This window comes from Amphibalanus amphitrite, unplaced genomic scaffold, assembly GCF_019059575.1.
Source record: "Amphibalanus amphitrite isolate SeventyFive unplaced genomic scaffold, NRLGWU_Aamphi_draft 000465F_arrow, whole genome shotgun sequence".
NCBI classification, from domain to species: Eukaryota; Metazoa; Arthropoda; class Thecostraca; order Balanomorpha; family Balanidae; genus Amphibalanus; species Amphibalanus amphitrite.
In genome coordinates this window covers 482385-506321 of record NW_024881959.1, presented here as the reverse complement: position 1 = coordinate 506321, position 23937 = coordinate 482385, and the positions used below count along the sequence as shown (strand labels likewise).

The following is a 23937-nucleotide window of genomic DNA, read 5'->3' as shown; positions in this document are numbered from 1 at the left end:
GAATGACTGCATCGCATGTTCTGTTCCAGAGTGAGTTTTTGACATCTGACACAATAAATATACATGCCTGTTCTTTACCTTGTTTGTGCATGGAGGGAATGGGAAGGATCGAGAACGCGGATGCAGTGCCATGAAAAGCTGGCGCTCTACAGGGAGGGGAGAGGGGGGGATGGGTCGTGAGCGCGAATGCCGTGCCAGGAAAGCCGGCGCTCTTAAGTTGTAAAGTTCTCGGAGACCATACAGGATCATATTATGAGCGGGAATTGTGTTCGTTAATGATCTCATGACCTGGTAAAGGTTCTCATGGGAGATCATCCCGCAGTATAAGAGTACCTTATCCGGCCAAAGTTCTCGTTCAAGATAGCACACCATTCTCACTCGAGAACGTTACGGGAAAAACCTGAGAACTTTACCAAACTGGAGACCAACAACTGTAAACAAAGTTCTCCCCAATTGAGGCTCTCATACAAGACCAGAACGACCCCTGCATGGTCTCCGAGAACCATGGATAGGCTTGAGTGTTTCTCAGTGTACCATTACGTTTAGCGATAAAATGCAGACTATAAATTACATGCAGCTTCTGCAGTATTCGCAAATGCTTTCTTACATAAATGACACGAAATGAAAGGAACCGTCAGCGAGTCGAAAATCGCACCCTAAATCACAACTTCGCGGCACCGTTTGCAGCCAGAAGTCCCGGCATGGAGTCCAACCATCAGCGACCGTTCAGTCATCGCAGCCGGGGCATTCCACGTCAAATCAAACACCGAAATCCGTCATCCCCTTCGATTTTTCTGAAAATTTGTAGGCAGACTGGGCATGGTTCAAAACTGAGTTACGTATAATATTTTCGAAATTTGATAACGTATCGCTGAGATATAGGTCATCGAAAATAGCGAAAAATGCCACACATCAATTTTTTAAATGGCTATAACTCTGGTTCCTTTTCTGGTATCAAAATGATATTAACAGGGTCTTATAGGCAATTGATAAGGCTTTGATTTTTAATTGTAAAATTAAATTAAAGTGACCTTGAAATGCATTTGACCTTGAATTAAAACAGAAAAATTTAAATAGCAAAAAACACGTCACCTTCGATTTGGGTAATTTTTACATATTATGTCCGTCACAATGTTCCTAACCATCTGTGAAAAAATTGGAGTGGGCCATTCATAACTTTCGCGGCAAACGCCGTTTTCATGCATCAACATCACGCAACCGCGCGTGACCTTGAAAGACAGAGTCAAGACATGCTTGCTTGTGTATGTACACTTTCTGAAATGAATGATTGCTGATTAGTGATATCCCAAACTCTGCGAGAATGGAAATGCATAGTCATCGTAGTCAAGCATTCACGTTCCATAGTAAAAGTGTCTCAGGCAAACGGTATTTTGCGGTGAATTTTGAGCCGTGTGGAAATGCATCATGAAGCAAATTCAACGAAAACATTATCACGCAACGATATCTTTACGTCTTTTGATCTTCACTATACGAAAGAACATACATTTTTTAGTATGTATGGGGAATTTCTAGTTAATCCAATAATAAATATGGCAGTTAGAGGCCTGCTAAGAGTAACATGTCGCCGGCTGAGGCGGGCTCGGCCGATGCGGAAAACGCAGCAATCACAATTTTGTGTTTACACATTCATATTTCAATTGTTTACCAACCGATTTTTAAAATTCTTTCACCGTAAGATTGCCTGTACATTTCTTAGTCTTCTCACAAAATTTGACGCGAATCGAACGTAATCAGCGGTAGGGAGCGCGATGTAAAGACGGAACCGTTCCGTTCCGTCCCGGCACAGTCTACAATTCAGGCGGCGCGTAGCGGTCGGCGCCGGCTGCAGAGTCGCCGCGTCGCTGCGGCGACAGGATGTTCACTTTACACCGCTATTACTAGAACAGTTGTGAACCGATTTTCTTATTGCTTGCACGATGAGATGTCCAATTCAATTCTTGACAGGTAGCCATAATAAATTTCGCATTAATCTTATGAGATGTTGGCGAAAAACAGGAGGGGTGGGCGAAATTCGCTCTTCCCCCTCCACTGAGCGTGCTAACATACGTTTGCATATGTGCAATTTTCTTCAAAACTTATGAATGGCCCACTCTAATTTTTTCACAGGTTGTTAAGAATATGGTAGGCAATAAAATATTTGAAAATGAGCCAAATCGAAGGTGACGTGTTTTTTGCTATTTCAATATTTGTGCTTAAGAACAGAGTTAAGCAAATTTCAAGGTCATATGTTTAAGTAGGTGCAATTCTAAACAAATGCTTAAGAAATTACCTAAACAGTAAGGTTTATTTCATTCGAATCAAACAAGTACAACCAAAGTTATGGTCGTTCAAAAATATAAAGATGCAACATTTTGTAAAAATTTGATGCCCTATATTTAGAAGACCTGTGGTCAGAATGTGCAAAAAACATCAATGTAATGTCCGGGGCCACACAGGAACTCGCTCACAAATTTATAATGAAATCGCTGATGGTAAGGTGCAAAACAGCCGATTTTTGTTCGATTTGACGTGGAATGCCCCAGCCGGCTGTGGTGCCACATTTACACCTATTTATACCACCACCGTCCCTCCCGCCGCCGCTACCGCCGCCTCCGCTCGCTCAGCCCGGGGGCCGCCCACCGAGCGATGACGCGAGATGACACGTGTGGCGCGTCTGCGGCGGCGGCGCATGGCGCCACGGGTGTCTCATCGGCGCCGCCCTGCCACCACAGAAAAACAAACACCCTCCCCCGACCCTCCCACCCTCCCCGCCCTGGGCCCCGGAATGTGCAAATACCGCCCCTTGCCCGCCGCCCACAGCCGCCGCCAATTAATTGTCGGGTAATTTCGATGCGATGAGGCTGCTAAGAGGCTGAGATGGGGGCCTCTGCGGTTCACTGTAGCGCGATATGAGAGACAGTGGTATGAGAATGACCTGCGCGAGGCTGACAGACCTCTCAGAGGCGCCGTGGGCCGGAGGAAGGCGCTGGGGAAGCGGTGGGTGGTCGCAGGGAACCAGCGGGAGGGGCGCTGATTTTGCCGCTGATAGGAGGGTGTTGACAGCACTGGGGTTACTGGGGGAGATGGGCAGCAGGGCGGGGCAGCCGCTGGACTATCGGACGTTGCGGCTCGATCATGAACTCATGCCAGAGAAGGTTTTTTTTGAAAAGGCCTTTGGATACCTGTAGTTTCGTCTCGAGATGATGCGAGTTTCTCAGTCAAAAACCAGAGCCGAGTAAATCTTTCCCACGCACCCTTTTCTTCCTTTGCCACACGGGGATACAGCCCAGATACAACCTGAGTCGGTTCCGTATTCGCATGCAGCTTCCCCTGGGGCTTTCTTGCATATGTTGTGCAATTTATACACTCTAATGTATACACTCTATTGTTAAAAACGCATGCATTTAGGTTTTAGAGCCATTTTCCTGCCGTCTCTTTTTCCCCTCTTTCTCTTCCTCTCTCTCTCTCTCTCTAGTCTCTCTCTCTCTCTCTCTCTCTCTCTCTCTCTCTTTCTCTCTCTCTCTCTCTCTCTCTCCCCTCCTACCGCTCTCTCTCCCTTTCTTCAGCTCTCCTTCCCTCTCCCCCTTTTCTCCGTCGCAAAGATGAAGCGTTTTTGTGCAGTGCAGTCAGCCTCTTTTTCACAGGCCGTTAGGGTCTATTTATCACTTGACGGCAATTGAGCCTTGTTGCCACCTTACAGAGCACTGCATTCGCCCTCACTCAGAAGGGCTCCGACCTCAAATACAGATGTCCGCACAGGGCATGTTTTTCACACAGCCAGCCGATTAATTATACGTCGTCCTCTTTCAACCCATTCTTGGTTAAACACTTGCGATTCACCAAGTGCGTCGGTGTTGACATACTCCACGAGGATAATGGCGGAGATTGATCTTCCTCAACTATTATGAAGCTTTCTCTTCCATGGCACTGCTGCTGTCGTCTTCTAAATACGAAATTTCTTTTGGTTACGCTGCTTACATATTCGTTGGTTAGCTCGGTTCAGTTTGAAATTTTTTTATCAAACTCCAATACGCTTACGTGAACATCTGAAGGCACCTGGTATTTTAAAACAAAATGATTCTTCTCCTCAATGATATATCTTCGGTAACAAAATGGAACGAAATCTATAAAAGGGATGCATTAAGGTTCATAGAACAGTAGTTCTGAGCTCGCAACTTATATCTACATTGCTATTTACATATAACTGCATTGCGTATGATTTTCAAGCAAAAGGCGTCATTTGTAAATGCTACAACTGTACACATAACTACAACGGATACAAATGCTGCATGGTTGGTACTCGTTTTTATTCGTATTACTACGGATACTACATTGATTTCTGATGATTCACGCCTTTCGACTGAAAGTAAAACCAATGATCGTCGTATATCACATTATATCACCCCTTCCCTTCCCTTTTCTCACTCCACCCATCCTGATCCAAACCACCGCCACTGACCCCTGCCCTCAAGGCAGGCGGGTCAAACGAGGTCACCCATTAGCTGGACCGCGGTGGTGGCGGCGGCAACGCCGAGGCGAGAGCGTCGCACGTGCGTCGGCGGGAGGGAGCATCCCCTGCGGCCGGCCTGACTCTCGGAATGGCGAGTAATGGGGACTGCAAGAGCGGGCTCCACCACCGTCGCCGCTACCGCCGCCGAGGGGCGTCTCCCGCCAGCCTGTAATTGGGGTGTTGTGCAACTCCCATCCGGTGTGAGAGAACCAGGAATGCATTGTATGCAATGTGTAGAACGGTGTTGGACCAAGTCCAGCATGGCAAGCTATGGTGATAACTGATAGGTAATGGATCAGCTGTTTGCCGAATAGAGACTTCGCTATGATTGGTCTCATCCCAGCATCGCATCCAGCCCGAATAAGATATCAGGGGTAAGAAAGAGGAAAGGTGAGCCGCTCATAAATGCAAGAGCTATCTCCTGTCATGCAGGGATAAATGTGTCAACATGTTACGCCTTCGCGGCATCCCATTTTAAAATGTAAACAAATAAGGTCCAGTCTTACACATGGCGCCAGTAGCCTTTCACTCTGCGACTGTAGCCGTTTCTGGCCACCTCAGCGCGGTGAGAACTCGGTGTCTTACAAGGTAACCCATTAGCTCCCCTAAAACAACAGCGGCAAAAACGGCTGCTCGGGCTGACGGTCTGCCGTCTCCGGTTTCGTGAGAGGTGCTCGCGCCCCCCTGAGTCGGCAGTTGGCCCTGCGTTTGTGTAACCCAGCGTGGGAAACTCGACGAGGGGGGTGCGGTTGGGTGAGCTTCGTTCTGGCCCACTGTGCGGTCGGTATTTCACGCCTATATCTGAACACTGCCCACCGGGAATCAGCTATGCAGTGCGCACATACGAAATACAAATGAAATTATGAAATTATGTACATATTAGCCGTTTTCAGTTCACGACGGGCTATCCGACCAATGCACCTGATTTGACCAAATCTGCACCTAATTTCTTTTACAGCAAATATCTTTATTTTATGAATTTATTTCAGTGTTTTAATCGATGATGCTCTCTGATAATATGACAAAGCAGGCATACAAGCAATTAGTGCAACCCTAGCTGGCTCTGCTAAGAGACACACTGAACCTGATTTGACCAAACCTGCACCCAATCTGTACCAGATGTGCACCAAATGTGTACCAGATGGCCGTCGTGAAAACGGTTATATTGTACCGACAACAGACATCAGCTCGTAACTAGTGAATCGGCAATCGGCACCTGCGGAGATGAGACACTCCGCAACGGTTACGATTCGAAACGGTAAGCGGAAGTTTCAAGTCTAACGCCGTTTAGCATCGTTGTTAGTGAAAAGAGCATGCAAGACCATTCAGCTGTATCTAAGCTGGATCCAGCCTTCAGAAGACGCATGCGTTTATAACGCAAAGAGCGTCACATGGGATGATACATAAGCTTTGGTGTGCTTTTGTAGAGGGCCGAGTGCATTTTAGCGTGCTACATAAGAAAGCTTAATCTGTGCTTCTGAGCTTTAAGAAGTCTGTGTGGTCATTTTTGCCATTTTTCTGTGAATTTATAAGGTGGTCATTTTTTTGTGAATTTATAAGGTGACCTTTGCAGGGCCAATCCAGTAACTAGCTCTTCAAAATATCCACGGTTTACTTTTTTTAAGTGGTTAGTTCATGCTCTCCATGGAACCGCGCTGGATTTTGTGAATACGGAGAAACCTCTGAAAGCAGATTTTGCGAGGTTGCCGGTGTTTGCCTTCAGCTAATTACCGACCTAAACTGAGTCACGAACCAGGCGAAACACTTCCTCGTCGGAACCCACCCTATCTGACCGAGCTTTGTGCGCCAGAGATCTTCATTTTGGACGCTGATAGAGCGCCAGGTGAAAGTCTGTCACATGCCTGAATAGATTTGAACGATCATAGAAAATTCGTAAATAGAAAATTTGCATCGATGGTCATCCAATGAGTTGATGTTCGCCGTAACGTGATCGATTAGCTTTCGCTGCGAACGCTTTTGTTGGCTGAGCGATGGATGCGCTTCACTGGCGGGGGATGTGCAGGGTGGACAGTTCTGAGCTGTGAGGAAAAAATAACTCCGCTGCACCCGACAATGATATTGACATTCATATTCCAGTGGAGAGTCGCATCTCTAAATATTGCGTTTGCTCTTCCTTGGACTACTTTGTTATTTGTAACTGTATCCCTGCTTTTCCATGCATTTGAACAATAGAAAGAACATACAATGCACTTTGTAGAATGAATGAGATGTGAGCTTTGTTATGCGGACGACGTTTTCATTGCTTTTTGCTCTAACATACCTACGCTCACTTTTTGTGTGTTAAATCTGTAACTTTCTTTTGTATTTGTTTATTTCGGTGTATAGCTGTGCCTAGAAAGGTGGTTTCGGATGCTGCGGGGGATAATCATATTTAAAAAAACTCCTTAAATGAAAAAATTGATTTCGATTTCTTACGCACTGCTATGAAGTTTAATGCCTTAAAAAATAAAAGCTGTTCAGTTTGAGTTCTTTGTAACCTGGACTTTCTAAACGTTTCTTCTGAAAGCCTGTCAGGATCGTGAGACTGATGACGTGAAAAATCTGGAATTCTAGAGAACATGCACAGAATACATATATTATATGCTACTTGGATTAATGGAAATCCTTGGACTTCATTGTGCTAATTCCCTATCTCGTCTGGTCTCACCGGCCAAAAAGCCGGTTCAAACTATACTGGGTTTGCATACTTTTGCATACTTTTGCATACTTTTGCCTTCGCAAATGTACAATATTCACTTATTCATCGAGCCCAAAGCAGTTATCGAAATTGTTGCGGTTGCTATTTGGCTCCAATTATAGGCTTAAGTGATCGTGAAAGTTCAAAGATTATCCCAGGCAATTGTTTGGATTAGCGTCATGATCCCATTCAGATATGTTTATCCGAAATCTCGTGCCTTGTTCACATTCATACCGAAACGCAACGCTTGTGATCCGCGGTCGTGGTGAATCGCTTTTGAGAAAATGTTTCCTATCCATTCTTGGAGGAAAGTGTAGAATTTCTAGATTTTTACAGTACGGATATTAGGTAATACGTGCGGACCTGCGGTAGAGCCGTAAAGGCGGTTGAATATATCTCTGTATGCAGAGCATCACTCAGCTTTCTCACCCTCCAAAGAATTCCTAACTGGATCCTCTCTTCGGTTCCCATGAGCCCTGCACCATAGCAAAAGGCCAGAGCCCTGATCTCGAGAGACGAGATACAGACCGTGGAACATAGCTCGTCCTCTGAGGTCGGCGAAGGTGGCGGCGCGGTGTGGCGTCTGGCGGAACTACTGCCACCGCGTGGTTCGGGAGTGCGGGTGGCTGGCAGCGGGGCGAGCCGGCAGTTTTCCGCCGGACGCGGGGGTGCGTGCGTGTGTGCCGGGTGTCTGTCAACCGTCCGTCACACGTGACAGTGACTGAGTGACGCAGGTGTCACCTGGAGAGGAATCGGAGTGACGCGGACTGCACGCGAGAAGCGTGGATTGTTGATTCCGCGGAGACGGTTTTCCGGTTCAGTTTGTGTTCAGAATTCAGGTCGTGGACAAGTGTTGTGACGTACGAGAAGGGACAGTCTGCTCCCCTACCAGTGGACGAAAACCAACCACGCCCCCGGTGCTCCGTCGGGACACCCCGTCCCAGCTGACACTGGCAGTTCGATCTGTTTCGCCTGCCGACCCGTCATGATCGCGCTGTCTTTGCCGAGCTCTTCTCCGAGACACTTCACGCAGAGTAGCGAGTAGCACTTTCCGAGGTAAGTGTCGCCCCTCCCCACGCCCCCCACCCGCCCGGGGGCTTTCGCCGTATCAAATTAGCGCTGGTTTATGGGCCCGCCGCCGTGCACGATGACGGCGGATGAGCTACGTCCTTACCGCTGCTTCCTACCCGCTGCGAAAGATCGGCAGATAACCGAGCTGGGCAGAGGAGCCGACCTAGCGCGGGTCTATGGCTGCCTGCACGTCGGCACCGCTCTGCTTCTCGTAAATAACGATTAGTTTGGATGACTGTGAGATTTATAATGAGCAGACGTTACAACTCGAGATGAGCCGGTCCCTTTGAAGCGTTTCACCATGTTTCAGTGCAGTCCGTGAATGTCTCGTGTTGCATTTAATGGCTTTGATTTTCAGTCTCATTTTTCGTATTTGGCTGTCGAGGCCTTGAGTTGGTGCTTATATAAAACGTCGATGATGAAACGTTGATTCTTTGCGCTTCTCTATTTCATCCAGGCCCATTTTTGACTTTTTTTGCGATATTAGGTAAAAACAGAAGCTTCTTATCCTAGGAAAAATAAAATGGGAAATCTTTCAAAGGTGGCACACTACCTTTAACAGCGAAAATGAATGACCCTACTTACCCTAATTAGCCTGTGAGGTTCACATGCTTTCGTTCCAAATCGCGATGACTTCTAAACTCTCGGTCACGGGATAACCTTGAGGCAAAAGATTGTGTATTATTTTTTCGTCGCTTCTAAATTTCTGTAGCTTCGACGCCCAATTGCTGACCTCTGGCGGCATTCCCACAGCAGTGACTACGCAGCGTTTATACACGTCGATCCGACGACAGATTCATCGTTCGATGCTCGACAATCGACATTTTTCAGTGTAAACACCCAACGTCCCTGCCTCTCTACTACTGACACTTATACATCTTTACCGCTGCTTCAGTATTCCTATTGGCCCTCGAAATGTGGATACCGCACGCCCGGTCCCATTCGGTGGTGTGTGTGTTGCTGAGAGCTGTTCCATTCGGGCCAGACGGCCGTAAGTGCGTCCCGTTTTATCGGGGGCGTTTTCTACCCTGCGCCGCCGTATACGCAGGACTGCTGCGTACGTGTCGCAATGTGCGATCAGTATCGATCGCTGGTCCACTTTTATCTCGGGTAACACCTCCCTACGTCTCTCCCGAACCACACCACTCTAATTCTCTTCCGGGTCACACCTTTCCACTTCCCCACTTCTATCCCGTGGTTTCACCTTGGCACTGGGAGCCGAGTCAGTCGTTCTCCTGTCTCAGATACGGCCTTAATTGCGGCTTTCTGGTTTTAACTTTTTTCCAAACATACATCTTTATGGTTTCTTCCAGCGACATCATCATTTCAAAACGACATCTGTCACTCGGCATTCGCAATGTAACAGTTCGCAAACAACTGTTTATCGATGACGGGAATTCCCATGCTATGGCACTGGGCCAGTACCGGTGTGCAGATTATGACATAGCTTTTTATCAGCTCTTATGATCAAACATATTTGATCATTCAGTGTGTAACTGGGCCGTCACGCTATGGTACTCTACGATGCTACAATTTCCTGAATAACTGTGTCAGCATTGACAGTTTAACTAATGAATGCCAAATATGTGTCAGTAATGTACGGTGCCTTTTAAAATGTTCCTTTCAATTGACAATGCAGTCTCGGTTTACCAACAAGTTGTTGTTTCCATCGAATTATAGCTCGCTTGGCATGACATGGAAATCCCTTCAATGCATTACATTGGACAACAAATCAAAATCAGTGGCACGTCATGTTCAGTATTTGATCGTCTAATCAGAAATACACAAATATACACAGCGGGGCGTGGATCTGCGCGCAGCCACCTACTCGCCGTCAGTTTTATGACTGCATAATTTCCGGGAACGTGCGTGTCTGCCTTCCCCACCCCGTGTATCCCGCTGTGAGTCTGTGACCTCAGGACTCAGGAGCAATGGTCTCCTGTCCGCCGGTAGCCGGTGGCTTCAACTCGCTTCCCGCTGATTAATTATGATGAGAGACACGCCAAGCAGCTCGCCAATTGTAATCAGACATGCGTCTCTGAGTAGGACGAACTTGGAGATTTTCGAGAGACCCTGCCGACTTTCCCAAGAGCTCCCGATGAGCGCATCCCTGTGTCCTGAGCCTCAAAACGTCGTGCTGAGTCTCGAGACGTCTCGCTCTGTTGGTTAGGATCCTCGTCGCTCACGACCCGACGCGTTTCCCTTCACATGGGTTCGTTTAGCGTGAGTTTCGGTGGCCCATTAATATTGAGCAGGTAACTCTCACTGGGTGTGTCACTCGGTCCGTGAGAACTTTCCGCTGTTCAATCACATTACAGATCGAAAGGACCGTTAGTATTGAGACCTCACTGTGTCAGTTCGACGATATTTATCTAGTGAGGAAACTCGGGTCGAACGCCTGTCGCGCCGCGCGATGTTTGACACATGGACAAGGTTCAGAGCACGCCGGCTATGTTACGAACCGCCGTCGGGTCGGCACGATCCGATAGGTGATCGCCGGTCCAATTTTACCCTACAGGTTCCGGAGAATGTGCCGGCACGTCCGGACTCCCGCTCCCGTCCCCGCCCCGGCCCGAGGCGTGCTGCGGGTGGGGGAGGGGGGGGGGGGGGGTACCGCACGGCTCGAGACCCGTGAGACCCGACACAGGCCGGTCAGATCGAGCTCAGCTGAGGTTTGTAAGCACGTGTGACCGTGGGAGCAGCCACTGCACCTATCTGCAGACCGGAGGCCTCTTGCACCAAACTACCTAGCTAGGTAAAATCGAAAAACCGGTTTCAGAATAAGCTAATCAAACGGTGGAAAATTTGTTTGCAATAGCCCAATACATAATCCTACAGGTACTTGATAAATTTTACATCCAAATTGTCACATTTGAGTCTTGGATTGGGTATACGATGCAAAATAATCCAAGCATTGGTGCAAGAGGATTTTGGTGCAAGAGGCCTCATATCTGTTCGGCGTGCCGTGTTTGACACCACTGAGCACGCCTCGATCGGCAATAATCACCGATTGACGGCGGCGGACAACGGGCAGAGACCGCATGCAGACCGGAAAAATGGCAAACATGCTGTCCACAGCGCGGGCGCAGCAGCTCAGAGTGGTGTTCCGGCTCTAAATAGCCGCCGTTACACGCCTTTGTGCGCTCGGTGTGAGAGTATTTTTGTTGTGGTCAGTGCAGGCTGCTGGTTTGTGTGGTGATTTCTTTCGCAATGGATGAGTTATGACCAGAAAAGAGAGCCGGTAGTTATGTGACGGCTACAGGTAAACTCAGCGTGAGGAACTTCTGAGTGACGTGACAGTTAAATTGCACCCAGCGCCATCAATCATCATTACTCTCCCCTGTCCAAATTTCACATCTTTGTCATTCTTCCCGTCACTTACAACCAACTCTCTCGGCTCCGTTTAGAAGTGAGCTGAAGGTGGTATCCATATTCATCGACTCCGACTGTCTCCGTGTAGCGTTCGGAGTCCCGCGGAGTCGTGTTCCTCCGTCCCCGCAGTTCCTGCTGCGGTCATTAGCAAGGCCCGCTCCACCCTCGGAGAAAAAAAAAAACGGACAAAAAACTTGGGCTTCATTTCATTACAGACGAAACTGAGCTGGCTTCGCTTACAACCACTGTTCATTTTCCATATGGTCGCACCAGAAAGATGAAGGGTTTTGACACCTCCCTTGGGAACCGTGCACCGTCTGAACTTGGCCCGTTAGCCGACACTTTCCCAGCTCCTAATGACCGGGAGTGGAGACTTCCGACTGGCATAACCGTATTACTTTTCTCCTTCGTGGTCTCTCCCACCGACCACTTTCGTCTCCTGCCTATCAGCTATCCAATCGTCCACACTGGGCTCCCACACCGATTTAGAGTTCCGTGTGATACGGTCCTGGGTCCGCGACCTCGCGACCCGATTTTACACACGCCGCCGCGCCGGCCCGCGGGAGCTGTCGCCACGAGTTATAACTCAGCTAACGAACTCTTGGCGTGCCGCGCGCGGATCCTCGTATCCGTGCCGTATTCATTTATACGGCGAGTATCTGGGACACGAGTCCAGTGGGAGGATCTATCATCTTCATCGTCTCACCGCAGGCGACGGTGAGCACGCTCCATCATGTCAAAGTCGTAGATGAACCACGGATCGCCGCACTCGAGGCCGGCTTCCGACAGAGGGTCATCCTTCCTCCGGGATTGTAATATCGCTGCGCTGACAGGGCTACATCGGGTACAGCTGGTTTGCCAGCGGTGACCTGTCATGTATAAGGTGTGTAATTGTATACAGGTAATCCTCAGTCTGGCTCTTGATCTTCGGGATGATAACGACGTAGTTAGTTAGCTATAGCAGCGCTACAGTTCTTTCAGCTGGGACCTCCCAACTGCGATGGAATAAGCTCAGAGATGGCAAAGTGCATTACTTTGTGATTGCGTTTGAACGGCTGACCGCGCCAGCGCCTCTCTGTGGATTTTCCCTACTGCGTCACTCTGGAAAATGAAAGGGTATAGGTCCCAGATAGGCATAACAAATAAGCGGAATAAGCGGAACTTACACGATTAAGTATGTTGAAAGCAGAATGGCCTTGAAAAATTTGATATTAACGCAATATTAGAAACTGCGTTCATGGCCAATATTGCTGACGGCATTGAATATTTGGGTAGCTCGTAATCTTGTCACCAAACATTGATGTTGACAACAAACAATAGTTTATAGATGTTGGAACAGCAAGGTTCAATTTCTCTGCTCCTAAATAATGTATCGTTAAGTGCGAATAGTTGTTTCACGTCTTACCTCTGAGCTATTTTAGGCCATTGCCTTAACGGGTGACTGCAATTCGGCAGGGTGACTAACACTAAGAGATATCGAAGTGAATGCCTGAGAGTTGAGACAGTGTTCAAATGAGCACAACACACAGGGGTAAACAAACGGAATAGATCGATTCATGAAAATACCCATCGAGGGCGGTCCACCGACGATAATTTCTTACAAAATTTAGTCAGTTCTGGACTAGCATCTGTTGTGACTGCCTCCAGTGGCGCAGCCAGGATTTCGTTTCGGGGGGGTCATCGCTTCCAAAGCGGGCCCCCTAGTGTGCGGGCCCCCACCCATTTTTCAGAATCTCTCCATATTTCATACGCATTCTGCTGGGCGGGCCCCCTTTACCTGCACGATAACCCTGAGCGAGTTTGAATCAGAAAATTTGCATAGAACAGTAGCTCCGTAATCACCCGGTCTTCACTTTTTACGCAAATTGACCACGACAGAAATATGTTACTATGACGTATGACTTCGTATCTTTCGAGTCCGATATGAGCCCCAATTCCGCAATATGCATAGCATATTATATGCAATCGGAACTGTTGCCTGCTTCTGTCGCACAAGATTTAAAAGTAGTCCCATGTGCCTGTCCTAAGTCATCTATTGGCTGCTGTAGTAGATTGTGCTTTTATTCTTCTTCATTACGTGAATTCGCTCGTAAGAAGTTTTAACCCTCGCCGGCACAGGGGGAGGGGTTGATGCAACCCCCTAAGGTTTTTTTTTTCGCGAAGAACTCGCGTAAAAAAGCGGCTGATCGCGACGTAACTTCCATAGTGCGCTGAAATTCGCGCAACTTATAGAACAAGGATGGGTAACGTGCCTGTGAAGGGTCACAGCTCGATCGGGCCGGTGGTGAGCACATGGCGCGTGCTCAAAAAGTGCAAATTCGCGTCATAGACTTTACATGCATAAATCGGCTTGCAAAAATGGGCGACAATGGCTCAACTTGCCCGACACGGGTCCGGTCCCCGTGCAGTATCTCGGTAACCGTGGGTCCGATCGGCACGAGGAACACAGTATCGTGCATGAGAATCGAACGGGCTATCGAATGGTGTGCGGTGCAGGGATGGCACGCGCCACGTGCACCCGTGAGGGCACTTATGCTTGAAAAATTGACGTTTTGGACGGATTTTGGACTTAATGCTATTTTTGGGTGACTGTCAGACGGAGCGGGTTCAAACAACGCTTGTTGGCAAGAGAAATGTACCTACCGCCTCTCATGGGAAAATTGTGAAAAGCTAATTGATCAAAAACAAGGTGGAACAAATTGCTGGAGAAAATAGCATTTGCTTATGACTTACTTAATTACAGGGGTTTTGCTACATAACCTGGTATGTTTGACAATTGAAATGGGCATAGATTGGAAGAGCATTCAATTGTGACCAAGGTCCAATCATCGCTTTTGCATGACGAGCAACAATATTCTTAAGAATATAAATGTTTCAAACCTCTACATAGTAATTCATCGATGGCTTTCACTCTTCAATAACCTACGCCAACCTATGTCATGAAATACACTTGGCATGTTCTATAGTAGAACGCATGGTTATTATCAGACACGAGCACCTCGATGCGATGGATATTTTTTCCCAAAACCAAAATGCTTAGCCGTCAAAAGGCAATCGACCGTAATGGATACATAACCCACAGACACAAGACCAACCAAACGCCCACCGATCGAATTTACCCCTTATTCGCGTTGCGAAGCAAGCGGGTCACCCTAGCGGGCCCCATTCACCCGGGGGCTCGGGCCCTATCCACATGGGGGACCAAGCCCTATCCATACGGGGGCCCGGGCCACGTTCACCTGGGCTCCGGGCCTCGTCCACCCGGGGCTCCGGGGCCCGCCCACCAGGGGGCCCGGGCCCCATCCAGCCGGGGGCCCGGGCCCCGTCCACCCGGGGCCTGGGGTCCGTACTCCCGGGGGCCCGGACCCATCCATCGGGGGGCCCTGGCCCCATCTACCCGGGGGGCCGTGCCCCATCCACCTAAGGGGCCCGGGCCCGTTCTCCCGGGGCCCGGGCCCCATCCACCCGGGGGCCTGTGCCCTATCCACCCAGGGGCCCGTGCCCTATCCACCCAGGGGGCCCGGGCCCGTTCTCCCGGGGCCCGGGCCCCATCCAACCGGGGGTCCGGCCCCGTCCACCCGGGGGGCCCGGGCCCGCTCTCCCGGAGCCTCGGGCCCCATCCACCCGAGGGGCCTGGACCCGTTCTCGCGGGACCCGGGGGTCCGGGCCCCGTCCACCCGGGGCCCGTTCTCCCGGTGGCTCGGATCCATCCACCGGGGCCCCATCCGCCGGGGGGCCCGGGCCCTATCCACCCGGGGGCCCGGACCCATCTACAGGGGGCCCGGGTCCCATCCACCCAGGGGGCCGGGCCGTTCTCCTGGGGGCCCGGGCCCTGTCCACCTGGGGCCCCAGGCCGACCCCTCACCCGAGGTATCGCAGTGAGCATTTCTCGAAGCGGGGTCGTCCGATTAGATTAGGACCTCTCTCTCTCCTCTCTCTCTCTCTCTCTCTCTCTCTCTCTCTCTCTCTCTCTCTCTCTCTCTCTCTCTCTCTCTCTCACTCTCTCTCTCGAGCGGGCCCCTGACAGAAATTTCGGGGGGGTCAGCTGACCCTCTGACCCCCCCCTGGCTGCGCCACTGACTGCCTCCATCTCAGCAGGAACACTACCCCACCCTGAGTTGGAGTGAGCCCCCGCCTCCCCCGCGATTTAGTGAAGTCCCGCATCCCCCGCGGCTGGGTGCCACTGCAAGTGACGCGTGAGCTGCGTCTGACAGTGACTGATATCAGCGCGTGATCTCACTCGGCTGAGATCAGCGCGCTGCCAGCACATGTTGGAGCACTGGGAGGGGTGCACCGCCCCCTCCCACCCCGCCCCCACACCCGTTACACATGCATGGAGCACCGGGAGGGGTGCACGGCCCCCTCCCACCTCACCCCACACCCGTTACGCATGCATGGAGCACTGGGAGGGGGAGGGGTTGGGGAGAGGGACCCATTCCCGCTCCGCAACCTGATGTTATCTGGCAGCACCGCCACCGTCATAATATGCCTCCACTCCTTCTTCAGAGCTCCTCGCACTCTGCGTTAGATTCGGTCACCATGGCCACGCGGGCGCGCCCAGGACGTGTAACACTTCCGGCTGATATGGCCCGGGGTGTGGCCTAATCCTAAAATTCGCACGCTCTGAGCGAATGGGTGTCGGATTTCGTGGCTTGCAACTTTTAGAAACATTCCCGGGATGCAAACATTTGGAGAATCACACTTCCGGCGTAGATTAATCTGATAATACGTCCAGCCATTTTACGATACGACCGTCTTGAAACATCACATTTTGATAGAAACGGCGCCGTGTTTCACCGCGTCAAAGACTCCCGGGAGGCTCGTACGTCTCACGGCCTATCTCGCGGCCTTGGGCGCCACTTGGCCAGTGTCGGGGCTCTAACCAGGACTGTGACGCTCCATCGGAGCTGCAGTGGGGCCGGCGGCGGCCTCCCGGATCTCCAGCAGTGTTTGCACTGTGCAGTGTTTCTGCAGCGTCTGGTTCACATCTGCTGTCCTGTGCACGTCAACATGCTGGCAACGTGATACCCCTCCTAGGTCACACCGCGACGACCCAGGTGGCTAGTGTGAGGTCAGATTGGTCATGGCGGGAGCTAAGGACACACGTGTGTCACACGAAGCTACACACCACGTGTGTCTAACTTCGAGCTGTCACTGAAGGGAAACACTGATCTTAGCGGATGTACAGTTTTCTTCATTAGAACTATGAAACGGAACAAAATCTTTTCACTATAAAAGACAAAATAAAAATGGAACGATTTTATGTATATGCTATCACTTCTGTTCTGATTTCTACCTTTTCGGCGATTTTCTAAATGATTTGAGGTCTTTTATTTTTTTTCAGCTAAGTCTCTGAAATTCTAAATTCTGATCCGACGAATCGCCCCGCGCCTAACCGCTGAACCAGTTTCCTACCATCCACTGATGTCCGATTAGTCCCCTGCTGTGCCTCCTCATAGATCACACTTTCCGCCTCTGACATGATCGGAGCTGATTGCTACCTATCCGGAGCAGGGCCGAAGCTGGGGGCGCCAACCCGATCTGTACACACCGCCCGTTAGAACTGGAGCTTGGCTAACCAGATCTCCGACTGAGTCACAAAAAGTACGGCTTGTTAGCGGAGCCACGCTGATCTGAACCGGGTAGCTCCTATTCAGACTGAAACTCGAATGGCAGGAGCACGAACCGCGGCGAGACGTTCACCTTGCTTGCTGAATCAGTAAGATGACATCTTTACCTTACCGAGTATTTGTTCTCTGAAAAGTATTATTAAAACCTGAGCGGATGGTGGCATTTCGTTTTCAACTTCATGTAATATTTTTCAATTACATACCCATTATGCATAACTATGTATATGTCTCAGTTAAATACTTCCCTTTTATCTAAACAGGGAAAGACATAAGTTTCTTCAAAACCCATCCACGCCCCTCCCAGTCTTAGTTCTTATTCTCGGACTGGTCTGGCGTCTCCCGAGAGGTCTGGTATAGCGTCCCTGTCGGCATCACACAAACGCGGTCGGTATGTGACCTCCGGATGTGCTCCATTGTCACAATGAATTGATGTTGCGGCGGTGGCGGCGAGGCTCCGGCGGGTGAGGGCGGTGGGCGGTGAAGACGGGAAGTGAGCTGCGGACAAGGTCCGGTCTGGCTCGGCTGCTTGTGTGAAGTCAGCCTCGTCGAGACACTTGTTCTGGTGTGGTGTTTGGCCATGGGCTTGAGTCGGAGAAGGGCCTATGACTGAAATTAAGTTGCATAGTGAGCTGATAATTTTATAAAATTGTATAATACAAATACCGAGAAAAAAAAACTGACTGGATGCATGTTACTTATCGAGCTGATGCTCAACCATTTTTAAAGCAAAATGCTTTAACGACATACAAACACTGCTGGTTCACTCAGAGAGCAAATCTAATGTAAATACTATGAATTCTTATCTTTGGACTCTACCACTTTGCTGTTATGGTCGTTCCACCCATGTTTCCTGCGCTAAATTGAGATGGACAAGCTGTTCGGTCAGGATGCACCTTGTCATGACGTTTAAAGTTAACTTTCAGACGCAGAGCCGACAGGGCAGAGCCGACTGAAGTCTGAAGGGATCGCGCGTGTGATGTATGCTTGTGATTTGTGCGTTTGATGTCGACGTATGAGTGCTCCGTTTGATGGAATTCTGCACTTCTAACTCCGTTTGCGGAAATCGTCGCTCGGTTTATCTACTCATGGATGGTGCTTCTCAAAGCTGGCGTTGGTATTTCCACTCTTGTCACGATTTCAAGTTCATACGTCTTGCTGTATATTAGTGAGACACGGAAGATGTTGATTTGATTTTTAAGTATTCTAAAGTTTTTTGTTTTGTTTTTAAGAAATGTTTTACAGTCAGCCAAAGTATCACATCTCTCGTCCTGCTCGTGTAATTACGAATTTCTCGGATGCCGTTTGCGGCCGGTCGAGTCGACACAGCGGCATCGGAGAGCCATTAGTGTCAGCGGTCATTCGTCATTTCAATTCGTCTCCTCGGGCAGCCGAGCCCGGCAGCGACGGAAGAGAGAGACCAAACGAGGACGGCCCGCCCGATCTTCTGACCCACATATACGGCCCCGTCGCACCGATAGGTCTGCCGGCCCGCGGCGCCCACCGCAGACTGCCGCCCGGCGGGGGGCGGCGCCGCGCGCAACTGCGGCATTGGCGGCGCGACGGCGGCGACGTGTGCGGCAGTCGCGGCGCGCGCGGGCGACAGTGGCGGCGCGGGGGGCTATTGTGGCGCGGGCGTGGCATTCGGCGCCCGCCGTGGGTCACCAGTCGACCGTTAGTGACGAACTCGAGAAACCAGGATGCCGCGATGACCTCGCTTCCTCCGCGCCACGATTGCCGGCGGGCACAACCGGCGGCGATTCTGGCGCACCTTGCGAGATTATCCTCGGCAGGGCGACATTCCAACTGCTCACTACTGGACGGCGGCGCCGAGTGGAACGCGCATTTTTTTTTGCACGAGCTAGGAAGCGACATTCCTTGCTAAGCTGAATGAAACTTTGCAGACTGGAGACTGATTCGGGGAACTATGCAACTGTGGTAGCCTGACTGACAGTGCAACGCTAATTGTTGTGGTTCGTTAAGGTGTACGGAAATGTAATCTGTGCAAAACCTGCATTCCGCTGCAGGGTTCTGTGCAACCCATTCCGCCTGATTAGTTAAGAGGTTATGAGTCATATAGGCTGCATATGTTCAGCTCACTACAAAGCAGTTTCACCTACATATGCCGGGGCACTTTTGTGTCCTCGATTCATGTCAGAACAAAGGCGAGAAAAATAGCCTAGCAAGTCAAGGAGAGCTGTCACGCTATGCTTTATCGATTCCGTCTCTCCGAGGTCGGAGCATTTATCAATGGAAGAGAAAAGAGCTCTGCCGTTGGGGTCTAGACAAATACGTCCTCAAGTCATGTTCCGCTACAATGGGAGCACCTTTGTGTATTTTTTTTTTCGTCTCATGTTGGAGTTCTTGATTGTTTGGCGTTTTAGAACTCACTGCCTGTCATAGCTCCTTGTCGAATGGTGTTCAAGGTGCTTCGGAGTGAACCTTTTATTCCAATCCATGCCCCACATTTATATGATCCTCACATTGCAATCATATTCATAAGGTAGCTTCAAAGTAGTTCGTCCAAGTACTTTCCATGTCAAAACTAACTATAAAATAATGTATTCCAACCATTTCCTCACTGACGCCGTCCTGCCTGACATAGACGTTTGCACTTTTGCTCCAGCCTTTTTTCACAAACTTGTCACGTCATCAGTTCCATCGCCGAATCCTTCGCCGACTCTCGCCTCCCACATAAGGCACGAAGCTCGTCTCCTCGCCCACTATCGCCCCTGGTCCACCCGCGCCGTGAGACAGTGCAGACGCCCTGCAGTGGCAGTCGGTCACGGATGGGTTTCCCTCGCCCTCCCCCTCTCCCTCGCCCTCCCCTCCTCCTTTCCTGGCGCCACGGCGCCACGGCGACGGCGTCGGCGGGGAGGGGAGGGGGAGGAGACGCCAGGAAGGGAGGCGACGGGGAGCGACAGCCTACTGGTCGACTCGAGTCTGCAGTGACGATCTCCAGCTGACAGGAACGGCGGGCCCTCGGTCAGCGCCCGTGACGCCCTCCGTGACGGTCGGCCGTGACGGTACCGGCGCCGTGACGGCGTCTGCGGCGGGTGACATTCGCCAGTGGCTGTCACGCTGAGTGGTGCGTGTCACCCGACAGCCGGGGCCCTGGCGCCCCGGCTGAGACGAGTCGGCCAGCCTGACTGTCAGCAGAGAGCCTCACATGCTTGTAACGATGTAACATCACAGTCGTATAGCCGCCCTTCAGTGGGGCCTGTTTCTGGCGAGTAAAATGAGATTGCTAGACGGGGCTGCCTTGACTGAGTATGCTATACGAAGTGTCTGAACACCGTGCACCATATCTGCAGATAGCTGGATAGCCTGTCGCAGAGCTTTGCTGCGATAACAGAGACTGGGACCTGTAGCGACGTGGACCAATGGTCTATGTTAGGCTATCTGAGAGTGTGCACCGCCGGCCAACTCGGGGGCAGACCATCAATCTGTCACTGGCTCCATATGAACCATCTGTCTGTCTGCGGAGGGCGCTGTCATTGCAGTCGACCTGATGAGATTCTCCTGTCTCCGACGGTCTGCGAAACCCTCCCCTCCCTGTCCTCTTGTCATATGTTCTGTCCCCACGCTCTCCATTTCGCCGTCAACTCCCAACAGCCATCCATCGCCTGCACCTCATGGCACAAACAGTCCACGCTCCTCCCCTGTGGTATCCACACCCGCCTCGTGGTATCTCTCCAGAGACTGCTGGAATCTCCGCGTCTTCTCGACCGTCACATCCACGCTGTCTGTCTGTCTGTTCTCCTCTCTAACCTCTACTGACCCCGACCGGAAGTTGTGTTCCCTCAGGGGATGCCCTAAGCGATGCCCCAGGCGATGCTCCGCGGCCCCGGGTGACCTCTGGTGACCCGTGGCACCGGGGGCGGCAGTGCGGTGACAATCTCTGGCGCACGTGCTGCTGACGCCGCACCAGGAGATGATGACAGGCCCAGCAGTCCGCAGGGAGCATTTACGGCTAATCATTGTAGCCTCCGCTGGTCTCGGCGGCCACGGGGTGAGCCGAGGCGTCCGCGTCGCGCCCCGAGCCGCCTCATTTTTCACCGAGCGATGCCCCTCAGAGGTGTCGAGCGAACGGTCGGCGAGGCGCCCGGAATTCGGCCCGAGTCAATGACAGGGTCGGCCGGAGACGAACGGTCTTCAATGGCACGGTGGGGATGACTGAATGAATGGCAGACGGAATGGCTGTGCCCGGGGTGAACTAAAGGCTGCTCGATTGTGCGCTCCAGAGCGAGAAAAGATGAGATGGTCACCGGTGGTATGCCTCAAACGATTATAGCGCCCTGAGGGATAATGGCCCGGTCCTGTTAGTCACCGTAGACAGGTAGTTTCGGGACATGTTTGGTTGAGTAGCTGGAGGTTTTTGTTCTTTTGTCCACGCACTTGACAAAATGTGCGAGGGAATCTGTCACGTCCACACCATTTGCTTTTTGTAGAGCAGGAGCGGGTTAGTTAAAGGGCAATAACCTCATCTTCTATTATGGCCAAGTTGATGGATACGCGCTCGTGTAACTTTGGATGTCAAGAACTCGCTTCCTGTTATTCAAGACACCATCATTGGCCGGAAGCGTCAGTGCCATGCTCTGCAATTTGTCAAGTAAGACGGTTTAGTTATCAGCCCACAAAGTACCAGCGGCACAGGTCCACTGAGGGACAAATGGATCTGCTCTCGTCGATATAAACACTGCCCTACAGCCGGTGACAGGCGCTGAGGACACGTATCTCCATCTGTCTGATGGGCGATACTTCATCACACAATCATTTAACGCTAAACAGAGCACGTCGCGGCTCTTTGAAGGATGTCTGCGACTTCCAGTGTCGGCGCCGTTCTCTGGTGTGTCTGTAGTGTGGTGTTGTGTAGTCGTTCAGTGACCGGCGGTCGGTCGGCGGCACGCAGTCAGCCAATCGGTGCCCTCCCCCGGGGCACGGCCACGTGAAGCTGTTTTATGTATAACATGATGGGCCCATCACCACGCATTTCATGTTCTTTTCTTCATTGCAGACCACTGCATCTGATTCGTTCTCAGAATATTCTGACTCTGACTGCCGCACACATATCTGACTCTGACCGCCTGCTGCCACCCCGGCTAACGGTGTGGTTTTTCTCGGCGGAGAAAACCGCGGTGCTCGCTCTCATAAGTGGCCCGATTAGCATCGGTGTCTCGTGTGTGTAATGGATGCAGCGCCGCGCGGGCGTCGGCCCGTGTTTGCCCTGCTCATGTCTGTCACACTGTCGGTGCGGCCTGTCGGGACCGACGTGAGGTCTGACTAACGCCGTCTACCGATCATCCTCCCGTCGCCAGCGGGTAATTGTAGGTACCGTCTCGGCCGGCTAATGCGCTCTCATCTCGACCCATCCGAGTCTCGTTTACGTATAGCCTCCGGCTGTGGGCGCGTACCGGCTTCATTCCGCCGGCCTCGTCTCTGAGATCGGCCGGCTCATCTGGAAGATCTCCGCCCAGATCGTTTGGCGATGTCTCGTCTGCCGTCCCGCCTGTCGCCGGTCCATCTCCGTCGCGAGTAATGTGCCGTCCTACTCTCCTGACCGTCCCCAGCCAACGCTGACTGTCGTCCCAGCTAACGCTGACTCGTCCCCAGGCCTCCCCGCTCCTCTGAGTGACGACATGTTTGGCCGAGCGTCCTAGGCGGGTGATTGATTCCTGGCCAGTGCACGATTCCATTCAGATTACACATCCCAGTTGTGCAACGTCTCTGTCAGCGGGGCTTAAGAGCCGGGGGCTGGCCGTGAAGAGCAGCTTCGGAACGCCTCAGAGCGCAGTCAGCACCGTCTGACGTCCATCGTTAGCCGCCGAACGGTGGTATGTGCTGTGGACAGAGCAAACCACCGACAAAGCCTGCGCAAACGACTCGAGTGTGGACATGGTGGTCGGCCAGCGGCGGCCGGTGGGGAGGGCAGGGGCGCGCCTGGCCCAGGTATCCAATCGGTATCCCTTGGGTATCCCGCAGTAGGTAGTCCCACCTGTTCAGGCTCCCTGCACTCCATACCTACAACCGCCACTGGTGAGTGGGATGGTGTTCCGCACCTGGCATTTCCTTGCAAATATGCATGCCTACCATTCTTTTCTGGCGGAATCACATATCTCATATTGCCGCCTTTAGAAATTATGCAACCACTGCCTTTTGCCGGCAATGCATACCTGCCATCACCGGCATTTTACACCTGTCCTCGCCGACGCCGCCCAATGCCTGTGAACTCCGTGCTCCCGTCTTCTCCGCCGCTGTCGGCACTCCACATGCAGCCGCCTTCTCCTGTCCGTTGTCACGCCATTCAGACGTTGTCTGCGCCCGTAGAACGGGACGAGCCCGCCCCACGTTTGAAACAATGACCAGGCCCGCGGGAGAGGACGGTACGAGTGTTGAAGACTGAATACCGGCAATGCTTGTCATTGACGGAGAAGACCGGTAACGGTAAGGGAATAAATGAGTGTACAGGAGCGTCGAGTCGTCTTTTGGCATAAATTGAGAGGTGTCGACGGTTGCTGCGCTTCCGAATAATTTATTTTCGCGTGAGGATAACTGTCGACAAAGCCAGAAACTGTTCAAATGCTACACGATGTCTAAAAACAGTTCTCCTCCGCTGGTTTCTACGGCCTCAGTCCCTGTACTCCCCTTGAAAGCCATGA

The 23937-nt window shown here is 51.3% G+C and overlaps 1 protein-coding gene across 1 annotated transcript in view; it reads left to right on the top strand.

The window, feature by feature from the left end:
• Positions 1-7815: 7815 nt before the first annotated feature.
• Positions 7816-23937, top strand: part of LOC122392014 — a 72073-nt gene continuing 55951 nt past the window's right edge. The window contains exon 1 of the mRNA XM_043386427.1: positions 7816-8264. The gene's annotated coding sequence lies outside the window, so the exon portion shown is untranslated. The remainder of the gene's footprint in view (positions 8265-23937) is intronic.